The sequence below is a fragment of the Thamnophis elegans genome, chromosome 6, assembly GCF_009769535.1.
Source record: "Thamnophis elegans isolate rThaEle1 chromosome 6, rThaEle1.pri, whole genome shotgun sequence".
NCBI lineage: Eukaryota > Metazoa > Chordata > Lepidosauria > Squamata > Colubridae > Thamnophis > Thamnophis elegans.
In genome coordinates, this window is record NC_045546.1 from 68530047 (window position 1) to 68554966 (window position 24920).

Sequence of the window (24920 nt, forward strand, 5' to 3'; positions counted from 1 at the left end):
CCTCTCTCCCCTTTCCACTCCTACTTTCTCTCCTCCTCTTCCCCCCTTTGCCCTCTCTCTTATCCCTCTCTTCTTCTGTTATCTTTCTCCTCTACTTCCCACTCTTCATCTCATTTACTTGGTGTATTTCAGCTTCTGAGCGAGCTCCATTTTATGTTGATGGTATTTATAATTCCTTTTCAATATACATATTTAATTTTTCTCCTCCTTTTTAGTAAAAAAACAATATAACAGAAAAGTATACATATATAGTCATTGTGCTTTAAAACCGCCCCCCAGCCTAATTTTGGTCGAGATGTAGACCTGGTTACAATTCCCCGCTATTCGTATCATTATCTTTATATAATTATACAACCTTACATGCCCCCAATTTGTGATTCTGTCTTTTTATCTCAATAGTTTCCCATTGTAGGTATATTTCATGTTCCCTCTCCCTTTTTCCATATCTTGGATTGGATTATCCTTAATTGTCTCTAGATGACAATCCTCGCTGTTCAATGTTCGTTATACTTCCCTTAATCTATTATATAAAATAACAAACAGTAAACATCATATTAAAGATTTTATATATGTCCATGTTTCATATATTTTGACCCATGCTTAGTTGTCCTTCTATTGTCATATTCAATCAATTCCCAAGTCAATTTAATTATCATGTTAAAAAGTTGGATTACAAACCTCTGCTTTACCACCTCCCCATATCAGTTTCATATTTATCCATATTCCATATATTTTAACCTTTATTTAGCTATCTTTCCATTATCATATTCAACCAGTTAGCAACTCCATTTTATTGTCATAGTTTAGAAATAAAGCCCTTATCTTAACTTTATATTTTCCCATATAATAGTTTGTAGTTATTTGATTTTTTCCTAGTAAATCTTTTGTCCCACTTCTCTGTTCCTGACTTCTCCCTTTTCTTTATTTTGTCACATCCACTCTCTTCAATTTTCCCCATGTCAAAAGAATATTTTATATTTCTCTTTGTTGGGGCATAATCTCCTACTTCAATTTTCCTTTTGCCACTAACTTGCCACCTCCAAAACCACTTTTGTCTTCTTTTTATTTCTTTTGTTGGGACACCTCCCCTTTTCACAATTTTCCCTACACCAGTGCCAGGACCAATGGAGTTTTTTTTAATCTGCTTTTTATTTCCCTCCGTTTCTACTCCTTCATTGTCTTGCCCCCCTCCTTCTTTAAGTTCTTCTTTAGATATCTGCTTCTCTGGATTCAGAATTCTATTTAGGCTTGATATTAATGATTTATGCATATTTTTTATAATTTCACGTACTTCTTCGAATTCCCAGTTTTCCATGATGTCCAGTTCCAAAGTTACAGTTAGTTATACAGTTCTTATTTCAGAGTTCTGTTCCACCTTAAATTTATCTACTTCAATTGCTGTGGGGAAGAACGATGGGAGCCATCTTGGTCTTTTGTTCTTCCTTAATGTCCAGTTCCAAAACTGCAGTTAGTTATGCAAGACTTATTCCGGGATTCTGGTCCACTTTAAATTTAAGAGTAGCTTAAGAGTAGCTTAAGGAAGAGTAGCTGTGGCCATTTTAATCTTTTGCCAAGAGAAAAAAAGAAGAGGAAAAGAAAAACAAAACAATAAAAAACCCTTCATGTTTCCCAGTTCTTTATTCTGTTATTATTCTGTTATTATTCTTCCCCTTGCCAGCTTCTGGATTCGGTCAATTGTAGCTGCTCACAATATATTACTTGAAACAAACTTGCAAACAATCAAATTCGAGTATTTCTCTTTGCCTCCTGCGTTTCCAAATTCTGATTTATGGCAGTTGGCTAATTAAAACTTCCCGCACAGTCAAGGTTAGGTTATCAGTTATCAGTAAGAAGAAGTGCTTTTTTTGGGAGTTAAGATATATTAGCTGGAAAAAATTCAAACAGAATAATTCCTTCAGAATATTTGGTTTCTATTTCAAGTCCAAAACCAAGTTTAGAGTTTATATTTGAGTAGGCTTGTCATTTCTCTGCTTTCTCCCTTTCTGTCCAAAATTGTTTCGAATAAATAGCTTGGGGGGGGGGGTTGGCTGGTGTTTCAACCCTCCATTTTCCTTTCTTTCTTTCTTTCTTTCTTTTTGAAAGAATCCCGATCTGACCATCAATATTATTTATGTTCTCAAAATTTCTTTGCCTTTTCCAGGTTTGATTTATGGCTGTGGGTTAGATAAACTTTCTTACCAGTCTTTCATCTCTTCCACACCCTCCTGTTCATTTGCTTTGACAAGAAGTCAGCATCTTGTCAGCCTTATTGCAGACTGCTGCCCTGACTCAGATTCATAGGGCAAATCTCTGACCTGTGAGGGACCTGTAGCCTCACTCTGGGTCTGATGAAACGCTGCCCTTCTTCACCCCGCCCTCCAGGGGGGTTCTGATCCAAAAAGGATCTCAGAGATGGTTTGTCAGACATGGTTCATGTGAGGCTCTTAAGAGCCCCCCCCCCATGGCTGTCCAGCTGAAGAACTTCCTGTCGAATCTGACAACTAGAAATTGTTATATAGGAAAATATAAAATTAAGATAAGGGGTTTATTCCTAAATATGACAATAAAATGGAGTTGTTAACTGATTGAATATAATAATGGAAAGATCCATAACGCATCCATAATCAATGAGAAAAGTAAGAGTGTTTCATTTCCAATACACAAACCTCCAGCCTCCGAGTAGCAGTGTTATTGTTGCAATTTTCTTTGTTTCTTTTTGTATCTTTTTTGTATTTCAAGTTAAAAAAAAGTCCGATTCTTGAATGGGTTAGAAGAACACCCACAGTAATGAAAGAGGAGAATTTTAGTCCATAGGTTACAAAGAATAATAAAAGAAAAAAAAATAGAAGAACTTAATCCATTTGTTTTAAAAGGCTTGCATAAATTCCATCCATGAAGATAACATTTAAAAAGTAAGATAACTCACTGTCCAAAACCATTCCAAATTTAATTTCACTGCTTATTTCTTCTGTTCTCCAACTTAAATTAATTTTAAGTTTTTTATAGGCAGTCTCTTTTAAAACAGTAAAAATTCCTCACCAGCTGGAAACACTTTCTCTTTCCATATCCTTCCATTTTGGAGCTGTCCCGACTTCATCAGCCTAATGGCTAGATTTTTTGTTGCCGGCTTGAAGAACTTTTCTTGGATCGATCAGGGACTTTGTGATGTCCCTGAGATCAGCAAGACATATTCTTCCTGTTCACTGTCTCTGCGGGACGGTTTAGGTCCGTTTGGACCACCCAGCAGCAAAAGTATTGACGGCGATCTCAGAGCAGTGAGATCGCACGTCGTCTCGTCACAACATTGGCTCCTCCTCTCCCTCATCAGCAATCTTTTAAAAACAAAGGGGGAGGGTAACCCAAAACCAAAGCAGCCTTTGAACTGGACAATGGAATGCCAAGCTGCATTTGAAAACCTTAAATGGCTGTTTTCAGCAGAGTCAATTCTAAAGCACCTGGACACAGAGAAACCATTTGTCTTCCAAGCAGATGCCAGCGATGTGGCAATAAGAGCAGTCCTGCTTCAGAAAAATGAGCAAGACCAATTACAACCATGTACTTACACATCCAAAAAATTGAATGAAACTGACAAAAGTGGGCCATTTGGGAGAAAGAAGCTCATGCAGTTCGGTGGGCCCTTTTAACCTGGAAGCATTTCCTAGAGGGGAGTAAGATCCCTTTTGAGGTCTGGACAGATCATAAAAATTTAGAAGCCTTAAAGACCCAAGGAAACTCTCCCCAAAACAAGTATGATGGGCTTAGTACTTTAAACGGTTTGAATCCACGTTCAGATATCTCCTGGGGGGGGGGGGGGGATTTTCTGGCAGATGCACTATCCAGAAAACCGCAATACAATAGTACAAAGCCAGATGTAATCAAACCCATGATACAAAACAATCAACTAGCTGCTAAAGTAACCAACAGATCCCAAGCAAAACAAGAAACTTTGACGGACAATGACACCACCCAAACTTTTAAACAAGTTTTAGCCACCGATGAATGCTTTTTGAGCCCCAAATCCAGCTGCCTGATGAAAGAAAACTTAGCTTGGGTGGGAGGGAAATTGTATGTTCCAGCTAGCCAAAGGCTGCACTTAATGGCAAGATGCTATGACTCTAAATTAGCTGGACACTTTGGTTTTGTGAAAACCTTACACCTAATTAAAAGGCAATTTTGGTGGCCATCACTAAAAAAAATACATAGAGAGCTATGTAGTTCGCTGCCCTATTTGTGCGGCAGCTAAAAGACATCAAGGGAAAATTCCAGGACTATTATAGAAGGTAGCTGAATCTTCAGCACTCTGGAAAGAGATTGCTATGGACTGTATTGTTGAACTACCAGAAAGTGCAGGGAATACTGTCATTTGGGTTGTAACAGACCTGTTTTCAAAACAGGCACATTTTATACCTTGCCAAACAATCCCAACTGCCAAAAGTCTAGCCAAGTTATTCCTGATACACATTTATTGCCTTCATGGAACCTCGTAGAGAATCATATCCGACAGAGGGGTCCAATTCACCTCAAAATTTTGGAGGGCATTTTTAACTTTACTTAGCACCACCCAAGACTTGAGCTCATCACACCAAATTAACAGGCAAACTGAAAAACTTAACTCGGTCCTAGAACAATATCTAAGATGTTTTATTAATTTTCAACAGGATAACTGGACTGATCTTTTACCTTTTACGGAAGTGGCCTTCAATAACACTGTAAACTCAAACACTGGGTTCACCCCTTTTAGAGTAGCAACATGCCAGGAATTCAGCCCCATGCATGGATTACCCACAGAAGAACCCACTATCCTCTCACTTAAGGATAGATACGTTACAAAACACATGGCCAGTAGTTAGATTAGCTTTAGAGGAGTGGCTTTTAAGATTCAAGCTGACAAGAAAAGAATGGAACCCAAACATTTTCATGTTGGAGATAGGGTATGCTTATCTACAAAATTTCTGAAGTTGTTGCAGCCATCAAAGAAATTAGGGCCAAATTTCATTGGATCTTTCCCTATCACTAGAGTCATCAACCCAGTAACAGTAGAATTACTCCTTCCAAAGACTCTCAGGCAAGTCCACCCACCAGTATTTCACATTAGTTTACTGAAACGAGAAGTAATCTCACAACTCAGACCACCTGCACCTGCACCACCTGTTCTTATCATGATAGAAGGCGAAAAACACTTTGAAATTAAGGAAATCCTTGACTCTAGGATCCACAGGGGGAAAACCCAATACTTAGTTGCTTGGAAGCATCTATCCTCATCCCAAAATGAATGGGTAGCTAAACACCATATTAGGGCCCCTACCTTATTGAAAAATTTTACTCATAATACCCTGACAAACCTTGTTAAAATACTATGATGGAATTTTCATTTCTATCTTTTCACAGGTAGATCTCTCCTTTTTCTTAAGGATGGCAATATGTCAGATCCCTAAAAGTGATACTGCCATTCAGTTGGGAAGAGGAGGGCCTTGGAGTCAATTTATTAGCAGTGCCTGTGACAACTAATATTTTACAACTGGTTTCCTGGCACTGAAATGCCTGAGATCCCATCACCTTTTGGGGAAATGTTTATGATGGCCATGTGGGACAGTTCACTTTACTGTCTAATAGAAGATAGCCATGGGAATGTATGTTTATTCGGCTCTCAGAGCAGTTGATAAAGGAAACATCTTCACACTTGTGTATTGGCTAAAATCTGCATTCTAACAAATGGGAGGGGTCTCTACTGCTTTAATTCTACTTGCATTGCCTAAGGGGATTCAGAATGTTGCTTTGACTTTAACGGCTTCCATTCTTCTTAATAAAAGGTTCCTTTTGAAATATTCTGTTTCAAGAGTCTTCACTTTTTTAAATTAGGAGAGGAGCCCTTACAGTACTGCTTGGTAGTTTTAAATCCAGAAAAGATAAAATTACAGACAGGGGAGAAGCAAGGCTTCTTCTTGATTTTTCCTCGTTATTTTCCACCTCTAGTTAATTAGGGTTGCTTAAGATATGTAAATTAGAACAAGTTACAACCAAGCAAGTCTCCTTAGTATTGATATTTTTAGCCTCCGGTTCTCCCCTCTTCTCTTAATTGAGGTTCCCAATTGTCAATTAATCTCTTTTAAGTCTTTTCAGTCTTTTCAGATCCAAATTCAAAGCTTTGTATTTCAATGGGTTATCCAATTCTCATTTCTGTCTCCAAGTTATTTAAAGCAAGCCGTTCTTTTGGGGCTTAATGATTTAAACCACAATATTTTCCTTCTCTTTCTTTCCTTTCTGCCAAATTCCCAATCAGTCCATTAATATTATTTTCTACTCACAAGGTTCTTTGCCTTTTCCAAATTCTGATTTGTATCAGTTGGTTATTTAAATCTTCTCACCAGGTCTCATCACTCCTTCCAATCACCGCTCCTGCTCAATGCTTAGTCCAGATGCTTCAGCTTTGTAGCGGCCATTTTACAATGCCGCCTCCACTGATGCTGATTCAGAGAGCTAATCTCTGACCTGCAAGGAACCAGTTGGTCTATTGAGATGCAGCTCCTTCTTCACTTTTCCTCCAGGAAAGTTCTGATCCGAAGATCCTTGGCATCAGTTTGTCAGCCAGAATTTATGTGAAGCTCTTCGGAGCCCACAGATTTTCTGACTCTCTCGCTGAGGCACTTCCGGTCTAGCCGGCCCTCTGGTGCTTTGGAGAATAATTTGATCCCCTCTTCTTTGTGGCAAACTCTCAAGTACTGGGATATTGTTATCATATCACCCCCAATTCTTCTTTTCTTCTACTGATGAAGATGCACTGAAGCTAATATATCAGAAAGGCATACTGAGTACTGGAGAGAACAAACTCGCCTACCAGAAAGATCAAATGAAGAAGAGAAAGGAGGAATGAGAAGACAAAGCATTATATGACCAGTACATTTTTTTAAAAAGCAGGGAAAACAGATAATAACAGGACTTGGCAATGGCCTAGGAGCAGGAAATATAAAGAAAGAGACAGAGGACTAATTCTGGCTGCACAAGACCAAGCCTTAAGAACAAATGCATACAAAGTCAGAATTGAGAAGACAGCAACAGATAGCATATGCTGTCTGTGCAAAGAAGCTGAAGAAACAGTAGACAATCCAGTTAGCTGCTGCAGGAAGATCACCCTGACTGACTATAAACAATGGCATGACAAAGTAGCAACAATAGTATCCTGGAAGTTCTGCAAGAAATTTGCTTACAAGCAAGAACTGGTGGGACCATAAAATAGAAGAAGTCATAGAAAATGAAGAAGCTGAATTGCTCTGGGAGTTTAAAATTCAAACAAGTGACAGGCACCTGTCACATAATTCAGACTTAACAATTGTTGATTAAAAAAAACACCCAAATAAGTTTGGCTAGCACCTGGAGACAGCAAAATAGATAAGAAAAAACTGAAGATAACAAATTACAAAGACCTACAAATAGAAATAGAACAAATGTGGCAAAAGCAAGAAAAGGTAGTACCAATAATAATAGGCACCTTGGATGCTGTCCCAAATCAACTGGAGCTCTACTTGAACAACATCCACATTGACAAATTCACCATCAGTCAATTGCAAAAGTCAGTATTATTCAGAAAAGCTGACATCCTGTGATAGTATCTATAACACCATCAAACATCCAGATCTGCTTATCCCAAGTCCTTGGAAAGGATCCCATAAGTAGACAAAAATGCCAAATCCAGTCTGAACATCTGGCTGACTGTGCAATGAACAACAACAACAACGATGATAATAATAATAATTCAATATACTTTGTTATACATTTCTATCCTGGAAGCCATCCTTGTTCCCAGCAGTAAACTAAGCACTGGTTTGTATACTGTTTGTTTGTTTTTTACAACTTCTCATTTTCTTTTTGAGGACTTATTTATTCCTTCAAATCTTGACTTTCTTGTTTTTGCCCTTCCTCTCAATCCACTCGCTGTTCACTCATAGACTTGTATATACTATACAATTTGATTCTCATTTTTTTGTCTGTACGATCAAAACACTTCAACACAATTCTTTTGTACTGAATTTGCACTCATTCATTCTGAACCTTATTTTTCTCTTTTTTTTTCTATATATGAAGTAGCCTATTTCCACTGCATTCAACAATTTTTATTCCTCCTGATGTCTCTGTGATAGAACCATTTTCACTTGTCTTAGTAAACATTCATTCTTTGCATCAGGCCACGTACAGTAGTATGTTTGCAATGTTTGCATTTCTTAAACTTTCTCCATTCTTTTTCCTATCTTCAGTAAAAATTCTGATAAGATACAGAAATCAATCTATTTGCTCTAATTTGTCTTCATGTACTTATCATGAAATTGTTAAACAAAAGGACATTGTTCTCATCAGTTTAAAATTTATATTCTTAACTGCATCATGAGATCTGTCTATCATTTACTGCAACTTATTTTGGTTAAGTGAGTTTTTCCTCATTTTACGACCGTTTTTGCCACAGTTGTTAAATGAATCCTGTAGATGTTAAGTTAATAATACAGTTGTTAAGTGAATCTGGCTTCCCCATTGACTTGTCAGACGTTTGCAAAAGGCGATCACATGATCCCAGGACAGTGCAATCATCAACAATATGAATCAGTTACCAAGCATCTGAATTGCATCTGTGACAATGAGGATGCTGTAATAGTCTTAAGTGGGAGAAAGGGTAATAAAACGTTTTTCAGTGCTGTTGTAATTTTGAACTTTCACTAAAAGAACTGTTGTAAGTCAAGGACTACCTGTATTAAGTACCCAATAAGCATTCTTATTTCCTTTCATATATTTTTAAATGCTGAAGTGCAACATTATGATCTGCACATTTCCTACAAGAGTTTGCTCTTTCACAGTTTAAAAATCAAAGAAATAAATAAGCTCTATTCTCAAAGCCTCAGATCTCCAAGGAGTCATCTCAATTACTTTATATGCCTACTTTTAATGATAGCGCCAGGGAAAGTAACCAGTAAATAAAACACCATCTTCTTTTCAGGCCAAATGAAGCTTGTTTCTGACATTTATCACCCAGAATTACTCTATAGGGGAGATGGACAATATAAAAAAATAATGAATAAATAGATTCTCAAAAGCATAGCAAAACAAGTCAACTAGACAAAACCAATTAGATAACACCTCCAATCCAAAGGGGGGGGGATGTACAATGTGTGTAGATTTCAAACACTTGGAGAACCAAAGTTCATGAATTACGTATCATGTTTCAGATGTCCCCATTATACAGAAGTGAGGGGGTGTCAATTGAAACAGACATGATAACACTAAAGAAAAACATCAATGTTGATGTTATGAAATAAAACTTTCTGGACAACTTAGATACAAGGACTAACCCACATTTAAGTTCTTCATGGTCTCTACTTCACATATATTAAATATATAAAAGTTAAATATTGCATTAATCTAATATTTATAAATTAGGTCAGTAAGTTAAAATCAGCAAAGATTTGATGAAAACATATGCATATTTCAACCAAATGCACTATATGAAGCTTCTTGGAATAATTAGCAATGAATTAACAATCTAGGATTTAATTTGTGCACAGACAGAAAAAAAAGTTAAGGCCTGTTGAGCAAAGTTTCAAAATAACATAATAATTATTAGTTTTGATACAATACCCAAATAATCCAGGTAGGTAACAACCTACACATTTCACCTGTCACAAAAGGTCATTTCAGGCTGTGAGAAGTTTTATTTCCAAATACATATTATTCTTTATACTGTTTTCATCTTCTCTTAAAATATTAACAGACTCCACAATGGTTTGAGAATCAGTATCTCTAAGTTAATCAAATTAGCAAGCTTTCTCAAACCCCGAAATAAGTTACTAAGACCTAATCCACATATGAAAGGATAAGGTCTGCAAATACAAACAGCTAATTAAACTATATCTCCCAGAGGAACTGCATGTTCACAAAAATAAACATACCAACACACACACACACACACACCCCTCAAGTGTGACCCTAGAATCAGCATGTAGACACTTCCACCCCTCAGACAGGGTCCTCCTTTAAAAATCTGCTGCTGTACCCCATTTCTCTGCAGCTGTCCCTAAAGGCAAACTCTCTTGATTTTTTGAACACACCAGTTAACTACCCAAGACAGCTATCTCCCACAATTAATATGAATATCCAATAAAGAAGCTTAGGTTTAGTACTTAAAAGATTTGAAATGTTAGGCCTGGACAAACTCGATCTATGCCTATGTTCTGACATAAGCATAGTACGCAAATGTATCTGCTATAACATCCCACCTGTAAATGACTACTTCATCTTCAATTGCAATAATATATGGACAACAATAGATACAAACTCAAAAGTAAATCGCTCCAAACTTGATTGCAGAAAATACGACTTCAGCAATAGAGTGGTCAATGCCTGGAACATTCTACCTGATTCTATTGTTAGTTCTTCAAACCCCCATATCTTTAACCTTAAACTGTCTACCACGGATCTCACATGTTTCCTTTTTTAAATATGATTTTATCTTTTAAAACAGACATAAACAAAACACGTAACATAAAAACATCTTCACTTCTGTACAGTGTGTTGATTGGTTACAAGGTTTTTGTGCATCCTTTCTATAGTCATCCCTTAAATTTTATATAATCACATATTGTCAATCAAGTATATTTGTATACATTATTATTATAGTACAGTGCTTCTTAACCTTGGCCCACCTGAAGATGCGTGGACCTCTACTGGCTGGGGGATTCTGGGAGCCAAAGTCCACGCATCTCCAGGTGACCAAGGCCGAGAAACACTGTTATAGTACTTCATTTGTTTGACTGTCACTATTATTTTTCTTCATTTTAAACAAGGTATTCTAAATATGGTTTCATTTATATTATAATAATTCATTACATCATCTTCAAACTGTCCAATAATAAGTATTTTTATATCCTATTTTAAACCATTCTCTTATTTTGGTGTTGGTAACATTCTCTAATAAATTTTCAATTCCATATTATTATTGTTTTTAATCTAACCACTAATTAAATGGATCCCATGTCCTATAAAATTGTTTATCTTCATGTTCTCTAATTTCATATGTCAACTTACTCATTTTCACACATTCCATTGCTCATATCATCAATCTAATATATATGCATACAATTATGATTATTAAACATTTATTGAATATAGCTATTATTGCATCCTTTTTATGTGGTATACTAAATTTAAAGTAAATTTATATTATGACATTTCATTACATCATCCTGGACTCATCCAATGGTGTTACATTTTTGTATTCTATTCTATATAGAATTGTTTATCTTTTATAAAAAAAGGCTTTTCCACATCATCTCCATGGTTCTCATTTACAGTTTATATAAAATTCCATATATTAATCTAGTATATATAAATGCATTATTATTATTAATCATTTATTTGACTATAACTATTTTTACTTTGTCTTATACATAATACTCAAAGTTTAACTAAGTTTAACATAATTTTATTGTGACATTTCATTTCATCATCCTGTAGCCTTCCAGTAGTAGTGCAGTCCAATATCTCTTTGTCAGGCCTGCAGTTATATTCCTTTTGGGATTTTTGGCCTGCCACACTCTCTATTATTTTCCTATGCTGTTTCATTCTATCCCCCCTCCCATTAGTAATTGGTAATCACCACAACATGAGGAACTGTATTAAAGGGTCGCGGCATTGGGAAGGTTGAGAACCACTGCTCTAAATCTTTTGGGTGTTCTCTAAAAGTAAATTTTATCTCACCAATTCCAACATACTCTCTCTCCTGCTGAGCTTCCAAGGGTCTGTCCCAACCTTATGCAGCTTAAAAATGGCTGCTTCTCTTGTAGCCGGCAAAAAGAGCTTTCTCCTGGATCGATAAGGGACTTTGCGATGTCCCTGAGAGCAGGACATGCTCTTCTCTATCACCATCTCTTTGGGATGGTTTAGGTCCAAAAGGACCGTCCAGCAACAGAGATATCAACAGCAATCCTGGAGCTCCAAGATTGCATGTTGTGTTGTAACGACATCAGCCCCGCCTTTTTTCATACCTCACATGTTTCCTAAGAGGTCCCTAAGGGGGTGTGGATAAGCGCACCAGCGTGCCTTCCATCCCTGTCCTACTGTACCCATTGGTATGTACTCATTTTATGAGTTCATGGCCATGTTATACTTATTTATAGCCATCTATTTGTACCAATCTCATGCAAAAATGTCCATGTCTATACTAATACCTGTTATATTGTATATGTTGACAAATAAATACATAAATAAAAGGTACCCAGCCACAACACTATTTGATCTAGTATTTAAATCAATGAATTGTGAGAAAAAAATATTACTTACATAAATTATTTTTTTCTAAATTTCTTTTACTACTCAAGAAAAAGCAGTGCAAAAAAAGGGAAACACTTTGATAGTTAGTATTTCCATTATAATTTTGAAAACAGATTGTAAATAATTCTTGAAGAAGCGATACCTTATCTATTATTTTGGAAATAAAATTCTTTTCTAGTGTCCCTGTGAAAAGTGCATTGGATTTCTCATCACTAAGAATATTGCCTGCAGCTATGTATCAGAAAAGTAAATTCATTCTTCTTGGATTCTGAGGAGAGACAAAGCTGCTAAGAATAAGGCAGAATCCTATCTTCAAAATTGGATGGAAATATGACTCCAGTTGCCGAATGGGGAACAGAACCCAAACACTATAGGAATCTGGGACTCCCTGAATGCTGGAGTTTGATGGCAATGGCCAGAATGACTGACAATAGAAATAAAAATGACATTACAGCTAAGGCGACCACTAAATAGAACTGCAATTCTGACTGATCCTCTGAACTCTTCATCTGGTTTTTCATCTCTGGAAGGGCCTCCTGGAAGTTCTCAGCAAACACCAGGTTCAGAGTGACAGAGGCCGAGAGAGTCGGTTGTCCATTATCCTTCACCAGAAGGACCCGTCTCTGTTTCACAGCATCTCACCCGTATGGGAGCCAACACTGAAGAGGGCCGGTTCTGTGGCTTGAATCAGCTGGTAGGAGAGCCAGGCGTTGTGTCCAGAATCAGCATTAATGGCCACCACCTTTGTTACCAGATAATTTGCCTCAGCTGAATGAGGAATCATCTCAAAGAGGGCAGAGTCCTTGGAGTCTGGTGAAGGGGACAGGATCTGGGGGCTGTTGTCATTCCGATCCAGGATATTACCGAGTTGGTAAAGTTGATGATAGGCCGCCACTATGAATTCCTCAGATTCATAGTAGCTCCAAGAATGCAGGAATCAATTATCTTGGAACTTACATGGCTGGACAAATGGGCGCCTACAATAAAGTAGGAGGACGGCGTTAGAAAATTGATTATCGGCTTTGGGCCGTTACTACCGGTGGAGCCAAAAGGCCACCCAGAAACGATTGAACCCAACAGCCCAGGCTGTCTGGAACCTACAGCACCTGCAGCAGACACCAAACCCCCAGGGATCCAACAAGTACCAAAAGACTACTGGGACTTAGTGGGGGTGTTCAGTGAGGAAGATTGCAACTATCTTCCCCCTCACCGGCCCACAGATTGTGCAATAGACTTCAAACCTGGGGCTACCTTACTGAAGCCAAAATTGTACTCCATGACTCCCAAAGACATGGTTGAATTGAGGAAGTACATCAACATCAATTTGAAATGGGGATTTATTGAACCAGTGAAGTTGAAAGTAGCAGCCCCAGTGCTCTTCGTAGAAAAGAAAGATGGCAGGGTTCGTCTCTGTGTTGATCTGCGGGTTTTGAATGCAGTATGTGAAAAGAACACTTATCCCCTTCCCCCCCTGAAAGATATGTTGAACCACTTGGCAAAAGGCAAGATCTTCACCAAGCTGGACTTGAGAGAGGCGTATTACCGCATATGGATCAGAGAGGGAGATGAGTGGAAGACCGCTTTTAACACACACACCCTTGGCAGTTTTCAGTACAAAGTCATGCCATTTGGGCTACGAGGAGCACCTGCAGTCTTCATGCAGTACATAAATGAGGTGCTACATGAGTACCTGTACCGTGGAGTGCTCGTTTATCTAGATGACATCTTGATCTTCTCTGAAACCCTAGAAGAACACGTGAAGCTGGTACGGCAAAAAACTTTTAGCCGCCAAGCTATACACAAAGTTGTTGAAGTGTGAGTTTCACAAGACCTCACTAGATTACTTGGGTTATCGCATCTGCAACGAGGGGATAGAAATGGATCCAGGAAAAGTGAAAGCTGTATTAGACTGGAAACTTCCAAGCACTCACAGACAACTACAAAGCTTCCTTGGATCTGCCAATTTCTACAGGCAGTTCATTCCGACATTTGCGGAAATTGCCCTCCCATTGATTGAGCTATTAAAAATGGGGCCTTCCCCAATGAAGCCAAAAGCAAACCAACCCCTGAAATGGACAATGGACTGTCAAAAAGTCTTTGAGAAATTAAAACGGCTCTTTGCCCAAGACCCCAAGCGACCATTCATAATCCAGATGGATGCCAGTGATGTAGCAATAGCTGCAGTGCTAATACAAAAGAATAGAGAGGGCCACCTCTTGTCTTATGCTTACATATCCAAAAAACTCACCACTACTGAAAGGAGGTAGGCCATTTGGGAGAAAGAGGCATTTGCGATCAGGTGGAGCCTGCTCACGTGGAGACATCTTCTGGAAGGTGGGGATATGCCGTTCAAGGTCTGGACTGATCATAAAAACCTCAAAGCTATCCACGCCCATTGAAGACTAACTCCCAAACAAGTTCACTGGGCACAATACTTCCAAAGGTTTAAATTTGGAATTAAACACATCCCTGCAGTGAAGAACTTGTTGGCAGATGCTTTGTCGAGAAAACTGCAGTACGACAGTAAGAAGACAGAAGTTGTTCAACCCATCATTTCTTCCTCCCACCAACAGATGGCCCAGGTCACCACCCAAAGCCAGGATAAGCTGATGACAGAGTTCAAAGCAGCATTCCTGGAAGACCTGTGGTTCAACAATAACAAGGACATCCTAACAATGAGCGGTTTAGCCTGGAAGGGGTCCAAACTGTATGTCTCTGCAGGGTTGAGACTGGAAGTCCTACAGCAAAGCCATGATGCAAAACTAGGAGGCCACTTTGGATTCCTAAAAACACTCCACCTCGCCAGGCGTCAATTTTGGTGGCCAAGGATGAGAGTGGAGGTGGAAGATTACGTAAAAAGCTGTGCTACTTGCATAACGATGAAAACATAGCTGGGGAAGACCCTGGACTACTACAACGAATAGGAAGAGGAAGATTGGACCATGTGATGGACTTGTGGGTGTGGGGACACGCTCATGAACTTTCAACTGTGTGGAAACCCAGGAAGCCTTCAGATTCGGGTTTCCACAGATGTGCCAACATGTTTGTCTTATTAAATTGGAACTTTGATGAAAGTTATGTCTTGAACTCTGATTTAATTCTGGATGATATTTGGAACGCTGACACTCCTTATCCTTTCTGGCAATTTTCCCTCTCTGTTAGAGGTACCAAAATAATCCACACAATGGATGACTTCTGGCTGGGCATGCATCTGAAGAAGCTCCTTTTCCTTAGCAGCTCCAGTCCCAAGATTGCGTTAAGCTGTCTGGACAGCATTCATCAGCTGTTTGACAGATTGATTACCTCTTCTTTGGGCGAAGAAGAAGGGGTGAGTAGCTGGGCTTGGGAAGAGCTACATTAACCCCCCCAGGAGATAATTCTGGGGTGTGAAAAGCATGAGCCCCCCTGCAACTCAGCAAACTCCGCGCCTGGGATTCATTCTGCTTTTCTGCAGAAACTAAGACACACGTCCACCCTTGTTCAACGTTTGATTTATACTTGAATCCAGGACAGGCTGAGCAATACCGGAAAACTTAGAACTGTATGTATAAACAGACTTTTAACTCCATTTTTTAAAAAAAATTCCTTCTATCAAACTAACGTGACAGAAGATAAAAATGGCGCCGAAGAGCTCTAAATGCGGGGTTGTGCTGTAATGTTACAAACTATCACAGAGCTTAAAATCACTTAAAAATTACTAAATCAGCAATGATTTATTAGCAAGCTACGGAGAAATAATTGGAACAAGCAGTTTGTCTGGACTTATTAATTGGGTGGAAGATGAGATTAACTGAGGAAATGGCTTCAAAGTAAACTAAAACAACTATGGCTTCCAAGAGCGCAGGGAGTTCCCTTGCCCCCACAAGTAAATTACAGTCATTGCTACCCCCCGACCCCTCTCCTCCTGCTGGAGAACCTTTAACACAAGAAGTATTACAAAGAGTGTTAAGAGTGTTATTCTGCTGCTTTTAAGGAGATCTCAGAAGAGGTTAAGGGGTAAGTTCAGATTCGTAACCAAGAAATTAGAAAAGATATTTTAGAAGCTTTTAAATGCTTATCTGGCTATGTATCTGTATTGAAGGAAAAAGTGGAAGAAATTAATGAGTCCAATATTAATCTGGAAACTAAAATGAATGCGGTCCAAGGCAAGGTTTACGATGCAAAAAATGAAATCACAATGCTGCAGTACAGACAGATGGAATTTGCTCTGAGAATAAGGGGCCTTAAAGAGAAAAATCAAGAAAACTTAAAGGAGATTTTTTCAGAAGCCTTTGATCAATTGATGGGCCAGTCAAGAGGGGACTTTGACTGGCAAATAGACAAGATATATCGTGTTAATTCATGGATTGCTAGACAGAAACAACTTCCAAGAGACATTGTAGTGTATTTTGCCACAAGGGATATGAGGAATTTGATACTACAAGAGTCTTACAAAACCAAGTTGCAGATTGCGGGCCAGGAAATGACAATTTTGAAGGAAATCCCACCCAAAATGTTGAGATCTAGAAAAGACTATGCATTCTTAGTGGATGAACTCAGCTACAGTTCAGATGGGACGCTCCAGTCGGATTAGTGGTCAACTACCTGGGACAAAGATATCGTCTTAACTCAGTTTGGAAGGCTAGAGATTTTTACACCAATGTACTAAAGGCTGGACATCCCCCGCCTCCAGGACCCAGAAAAAGGGAGCAAGAAGGACAGACCAGACAGCAAGATACTCAAGGATCATTGCAGGTGGACCAAGTTCGGACCCCTCTGGCGGAATTAGAAGGAGCCAAGGAGCAAAGACAAACCCGAGCGGTCACCAGACGTATGGAACAAGAACTAAAGAAGCAACAAGCTCTGCAACAAGCTCATGCAACTGCTTAAGAAGCCACAGATTTTAGCTCAGAAGCGGTGGGAAGAGCCAGGCCGAAAATTAAACTACAGGATTTCGAGATGGCTCTTTAAAAGCTTCAGAGAGCTAAAGATGATAACTAAATTCTTAACTCGGAACATCAATAGCTTAAATTCACCGCAGAAAAAGAAGAAAATAAACCATTATTTGAAAAAGTTCAAGAATGATATAATTTGCCTGCAAGAAACACATATTAGAACAAATGACCAGAAATATTTGATGAACGCAAGACTTGGGCAACATTTTGCAGCCTCCGCCCCAGAGAAGAAAAATGGTATAGTTATATACCTAAGAAAGGATATGAAAGCTGAACTAATTGAAGCAGACTCTCAAGGAAGATATATTGCAATAGAACTATTATTAGAGGGGGAAAAGATATTTTTAATGGGAGTATATGCCCCTAATCAACAACAAGACAAATTCTACAAGATGCTTCATACCAAGTTAATTCAATGGGACTATAGCTCCTGTATACTAATGGGTGACTGGAACGGAGTTTTGGATACCAAGAAAGACAAGAAGGGTCTTTCGCAAAATATCCAAACACGTGCGAAATTACCTAAGTCTTTCTTCGATATGATGGATGATCTGGAGCTAAGAGACATTTGGCGAGAAAGAAATGCTAAAGAACAGGACTTTACATTCTTTTCTGATAGACATCACTCTTTTTCTAGGATTGATTTCATTTTAACTACAAATGATTTGCTTTCCAAGGTAAAGAAGATGAAGATATGTTCCAGAGCCTTAACAGATCATAACCCGGTTTGGATGGAATTGGAATATGGGAAGGAATCTAGAAGGTATTGGAGGTTAAATGAAACTTATTTAGATATGAGAAAAATGTCAATGAATGTAAAAAATTGCTGAGAGAATATTTTGTTTTTAATATGAACAAGGGTACATCTATGGAAATGGTTTGGGATGCAAGCAAAGCATACATGAGAGGAGCCCTAATAAATTTAAATAAGTTACATAGACATAGACAGGAGGAAAAAAAGAAAGGAACTAGAAGAAGAGATTAAGAAGAAAGAGCAGGAGTTAATATTAAATCCAGGAGACAAGAAGATAATAGAGGCAATTACCCTATTATGAGCCCAATTTAATATGCTGATGTCAGACCAGATGGCTACTAATTTGTTATATGCTAAACATAATACTTTTTTCAATGCAAATAAACCAGGTAGATGGTTAGCTTATATGACCAGGAAGAAACAAAAATCTTGTAGCATACAAAAAATATATTATAAAGGAAAACAAGTTTATCAACAGGATATGATCCAAAAGGCCTTCCTAGAATTTTTTACAGGATTGTACACGGGTGACAAAATACAAGGCTTAGATATAGATAGATACTTGGACAAACAAAAAATAGTTAAGTTATAGCTATAGTTAAGGATGAGCAAAGGGAGAGATTGAATCAACCAATAACTTTTGGGGAAATACTCCAGATAATTAAACAGTTAAAGGCTGGGAAAGCACCGGGCACAGATGGTTTGACAGCGGTTTATTATAAAAATTTACAATTAGAAATGGTAGAACCTCTTAAGAAATTATTTAACAGAATCCAAATGGAAGAGAAGGTACCTCCATCTTTTATTTATTTTTATTTTATTAGTATTTATAGGCCGCCCTTTTCCCTGAGGGGACTCAGGGTGGCTTACATAAAATAAGGAAGGGAGGGTACTGTTGGAGAACAGCTTTTATATCCTTGATATCCAAAAAAGATCAAGATCTTAGTCAACCAGAAAATTATAGGCCTATATCACTACTTAACATAGATTATAAAATTTTTGCCAAAATACTAGCGAATAGGTTGATGTTGGTTACTCAGCAACTGATTCATAATGATCAAACTGGTTTTATACAAGGGAGACAAATGAGAAGTAATGTAAGACAAATTGTTAATATATTGGAGTATTTGGGAAAGAATAACCAAGTCCTCGCAGCGCTTATATTTCTAGATGCAGAGAAAGCATTTGATCGAGTGAATTGGCAATTTTTAATGAAAACAATGCAAAAGATGCAAATTGGAGAGTACTTTCTACAATCAATCAATGCAATATATCAGGAACAAACAGCACAAATTATAGTCAATGGAAGCTTAACAGAATCTTTTAAAATCGAGAAAGGTACAAGACAGGGTTGCCCCCTATCTCCATTATTGTTTATTATAATCTTGGAGTTACTGCTGAATAAGATACGGGGGTCAGATGATTTACAGGGAATTAAGATTAGGCATCATGAATATAGATTACGAGCATTTGTGAACGACTTGGTTATAACTTTAACCCAACCAGGGAAATCTACTAAGGTCTTAATGAATATGATTAATCAATATGGCCAAGTATCTGGGTTTAAAATAAATCTAGGGAAAATAAAGATGTTAGTTAAAAATATGAACACTAATCAAAAGGAAGAATTAGAAAGAATAACAGGATGTGAGATAGTTTAAAAGGTTAAATATTTAGGAGTTTATATTACAACGTCAAATGGGAAACTATATAAGTATAATTATGAACCATTATGGCATAGAATACAGGTAGAGATGAAAAATTGGGAAAAACTACAATTGTCTTTCTTGGGAAGGATAGCAGCAGTGAAAATGAATGTCTTGCCTAAGTTTTTATTTCTTTTTCAAATGATACCAATACTTAAAAAAGATGCAAACTTGCTTGAATGGCAGAAGGGTATTAACAAATTCGTTTGGGCAGGGAAAAAACCGAGAATAAAACTTAAAATAACACAAGACATACGTGAGAGAGGAGGCTTGAAAATGCGAAACTTAAAATTATATTATGAAGCAGTAGTTTTATCAATAATTAGTGATTGGATTAATTCAACAGAGGATAGATTATCCTCTGTTGAGGTTACTATAAGTAACCTTCTAGCCCTAAATTGCTGTGCTGTTTTCCTTCCTTCCTTCCTTCCTTCCTTCCTTCCTTCCTTCCTTCCTTCCTTCCTTCCTTCCTTCCTTCCTTCTTTCTTTCTCCCTTCCCTCTGTGGGTAGCAACCCCCCCAATAACTGCTGAATGTCACTTTGCAAACCGAGCAGCTTCTCAATTTAAAGCAGGACTCTAAAGTTTGCAGCTTTAAGACTTGTGGTCTTCAACTCCACAGCCAGTCATGTTCAGTTCCGATTTAAAGTGACAGCATTTGTTTTTCTCCTTTCTGAATCTCCTGGCAGAAAAGTGAGTTTGTTTCCTTTTTTCTTTCTCTTTCTTTATCCCTTCCCTCCCTCTCTCCCTCTCACTTTTAAAAGCTTTTTTCCCCCTTGTCTGATCTGGCAGGGAAAAAACTTTTTAAACTTTTTAAAAAAGCTTCTCATGAAGCTTTTGATGGGAGAACAGCTGTTCCACTGGTAGATTGTTCTCACTGTCAGAAAATTTCTCCTCATTTCTAGGTTGAATATCTCCTTGATCAATTTCCATCCATTGTTATTTGTCTGACCTTCAGGTGGTTTGGAAAATAGGTTGACCCCCTCCTGTCTGTGACACCCCTCCCAGGGTTATATTGTATGTAATGAATTAATACACTTCCACAGAAATACACAATACTAGGGATGAAAGCTTTCTTGAAAATATTTGGGTAAATATTAGAGAGGAAAAATGACTTTGCTATAGATGTGTACTATGGTCCACCCAACCAACCAGAGGAAATAGCTGAACTCTTCACTAATCAGTTAGCTGAGGTCTGCAGGAAATACACCTCAATAGTAATGTTAGTAAAGGGAGAATTTAACCTGACATCAACTGGGAAACAAACACTGCAGGGAGTGGGAGATCAAACACATTCTTGACAACTTTGTTATACAAAAGGTAGATGAGAGAATTAGAGGGACAGCTATATACTAATAATATACTAATAGGGACAAAACGATTGAGGAGTAGAAGTTATAGGAACTTTGTAGGACAGTGACCAAGTTATATTTGAATCCATGATAATGCAACCACAGTAAATGAACCAAATCACATTAATGTTGTAGAATTTAAGAAAACTGACTTCAACACACTAACAGACAGGAAGGATTCCATGAATGGAAATTCTAAAAGTAAAAATAGCTCAAGGTGCTTGGGAAATGTGGAAAAATGAGATATTGAAGGCCCAAACAAAAACAATATCACAGAGAAAGAAAAACAAAAGACACCAGAAGAGACTAGCACAGTTACACAGAGTTCTCTAACAAATTGAGGGACATAAAGGTCAAAAATAAAAATTGGAAAGAGGGACACATAACTAAAACAGAATACCAGCAAATATCCCAAATCTGCAAGGGGGGAGTCAGGAAAGCTAAGAATAAGAATAAGATGAAACTGGAAACTAATGCAAAAAAAATAATTCAATATGTAAAAAAACAAGTAAAAAGTGAAGGAAATTTTTGGTCTACTAATGGAAGTAGAGGGCAGGAAGATAACAGAGAGCAGGAAGAAAGCAATAAGGAGCTACTCAATTCCTTCTTCACATCAGTTTTACACACATGGAAGAGAGAGAAAACCCAAACTATAAAAACAGCCACAAGATAGAACAGGTATACAAAATAGACAAGGAATTAATAAGAGAATACACATCTATCTATTTACAAATTGAGGGGTCCTTGGTGATCTCTGAGCTTGCTTGTTTTCTGGCAGACATTTCATTACCCTAACTAGGTAATATCATCACTGCTAGCAGAGCACCAAAGAACCTTCATTTCAACCCTGGACTACAAATACTCTCCTTTATTAGTCTACAAATTACCTGGACCAGATGATTTCAGTGCCAAGGATTGTAGCCTTCAATTGGTCAAGCTGATACATCATAGGGCAAAAATTTTTGAATCAGTGTACTGTCAATGGGCTAATTTACAGAATTTGTACAAAACCCTGTACTCATGATTCCTATGAGATTGAAAGTTGGCAAAGTTGTGGCTATATAAGCGCGAGTCATGTGATTGTTATATCCTATGATTCCTGCCAACTTCTTATAATAGGTTTAGTTAACTAAATTAGTTTAAAAGGTCCAGTTTATAATTTTTATGCTATTTTAGCAATACCTACTTATATATCTGTACATCAATATTTTCCTTTTTTCTCCCTTTTTACAATGATGATCATAATGTTTGTTCCATATTTTCTACCACCTATTATTTTCCAATAGCAACAATCTAACATGATTTTGAATTTCAGTTTATACATTATTTTTAAAAGTTTGTCATATTACACAGAGTTCAATTAAATCTTATAAAATAGTTTGTACAGGAGTGTGTTTGTTTCCTAAGGAGCATAATTATGGGAAGAGCAATAAAAAACAATATTACCTTTTCACTATTTTCTATCTTAGGATGCAAACTGCTTTCTCCATTGCTTGAAAGAAACGCCTCACTTTTTTCACCACAAAGCACATTCTCTGCAATATGAATGTTTGGTGTCAAGAACATACATTCATTCTTTCTGGTTTCTGAGGAGAGGCAAAGCTGGTAGGAATAAGGCAGAGTCCCATCCTGAAAATTGGGTGGAAATATAACTCCAGCTGTGGATTGGTGAGTAGGACCAAAGCACTGTAGGAATCTAGGACTCCCTGCATGCCGCAGTTTCATTGCAATTGCCAGAATCACTGTCAAGAGAAATAGGAATGACATCACAGCTAAGGCCACCACCAAATAGAATTGCAAGTCCGACTGATCCTCTGAACTCTTCATCTGGTTTTTCATCTCTGGAAGGGCCTCCTGGAAGTTCTCAGCAAACACCAGGTTCAGAGTGACAGAGGCCGAGAGAGTCGGTTGTCCATTATCCTTCACCAGAAGGACCAGTCTCTGTTTCACAGCATCTCTTTCCAAAAAGGTTCTTGCTGTCCTGATCTCACCCGTATGGGAGCCAACAGTGAAGAGGGCCGGTTCTGTGGCTTGAATCAGCTGATAGGAGAGCCAGGCGTTGTGTCCAGAATCAGCATCCACAGCCACCACCTTTGTTACCAGATAATTTGCCTCGGCTGAACGAGGGACCATCTCAAAGAGGGCAGAGTCCTTGGAGTCTGGTGAAGGGGACAGGATCTGGGGGCTGTTGTCATTCCGATCCAGGATAAACACCCTGACTATGACCTTGCTGCTGAGAGAGGGACTCCCGCCATCTTGGGCCTTCACCTGCAGCTGGAATTCCCTGAACTGCTCATAGTCAAAGGATCGCTGGGCGTAGATGATGCCGTTCTCAGAATGAATGGAAATATAGGAGGAGATGGGAAGTTCTTCAATGTTGCTGGTGAGGATTGAATATGCGATGTGTGAGTTTTGATTTACATCCGGATCAAAAGCTTGCATCTGGAAGATGGAGGTACCAGAAGGATTGTTCTCCGGCACGTAGATGCTGTAGGAAGCTTTTTCAAAAGCAGGAGCATTGTCATTGATATCAGAGATCTGCAGCAAGATGGTTTTATTTGCGCTCAGTGGAGGGTTTCCCTTGTCAATGGCTATGATTGTAACATTATACTGAGATGCTTTTTCTCTGTCCAGTGGTCTGTCTGTAATGAGCTTGTAATAATTTTTAGATGATGGAAGTAACTTAAATGGCAAATCATTTTGCAAATAGCAAGTAGTCTCTCCATTATCACCTGCATCCTTGTCATTTACACTGAGGAGAGCAATCAGCATTCCAGGAAGTGAATCTTCAGGAATTGGACTGAACACAGAGGTTAGAGTTGTCTCTGGGGGATTATCATTCTCATCTAGAACACTTATTTCAATGTTGGAGTGTGCTATTAATCCACCCCCGTCTTTTGCTGCAACTGTCATTGTATATTGTTTTATTTCCTCAAAATCCAATAGGGCCTTAAGAATGACAGTTCCTTTAGCAGAATCCAGGCTGAATTTGTCCTTTGCAGCTGCTGGTAAGTTGGTGAAATGATATGTGATTTGGGCATTTGTCCCTTCATCTTTATCAGAGGCTTCCACCTGAATCACAAGGGATCCAACTGGAACACTTTCTTTCAAATTAACTGCATATATATCTTGAGTGAAAATGGGCGGGTTGTCATTGGCATCAGTGACATTAATCCATATATGGGCAGTTCCAGTTTTCCTTGGTTCACCCCCATCTAAGGCTGTAAGTATCAAATGAAGGCTCTGTTCACTTTCCCGATCGAGGGGTTTCTGCAGCACCAGTTCTGCATATTTAACTCCATCTTTTCTCTCTCTAACTTCTAGTGTAAAATGTTTATTTGGACTCAGTATGTAATTTTGGACAGAATTGAGGCCAACATCTGGATCTTCTGCTTTCCCTACCTGAAATCTTGTACCTGGCAAAATTTGTTCACTTGTTTCCAAGCTGATATTGTTATTGTGGAATTTGGGTGCATTATCATTAATATCCTGGATTGTCACTGATATATGGAAAACATTCAGAGGGTTTTCAAGTACTACATCCATATTGACAAGACAAAGAAGAAATTCGTCACATAGTTCTTCCCTATCAATCCTGTCATTCACATAGAGGTTTCCATTTTTGGCATTGATACTGAAATAATGCATTTGACCTACAGAGACAGCATTCAAATTTCTCCTAGATAGCTCTTGGATATTCAGTCCCAGATCCTTAAGAAGATTCCCTACTACAGATCCTTTAGCCATCTCTTCAGGTATTGAAAAGCCAATTTCTTCTGAAGCAATACAGCAGGAACATGATAATAATAAGAGAAGCAATACTTGCCTTCTGGCTGCCCTTCCACTCTCTTTGTTCTTTCTATCCAT

The 24920-nt window shown here is 38.2% G+C and overlaps 1 pseudogene; it reads right to left on the reverse strand.

Moving 5' to 3' along the window:
• Positions 1-12521: 12521 nt before the first annotated feature.
• On the reverse strand, positions 12522-24920 carry LOC116510743 (annotated as a pseudogene).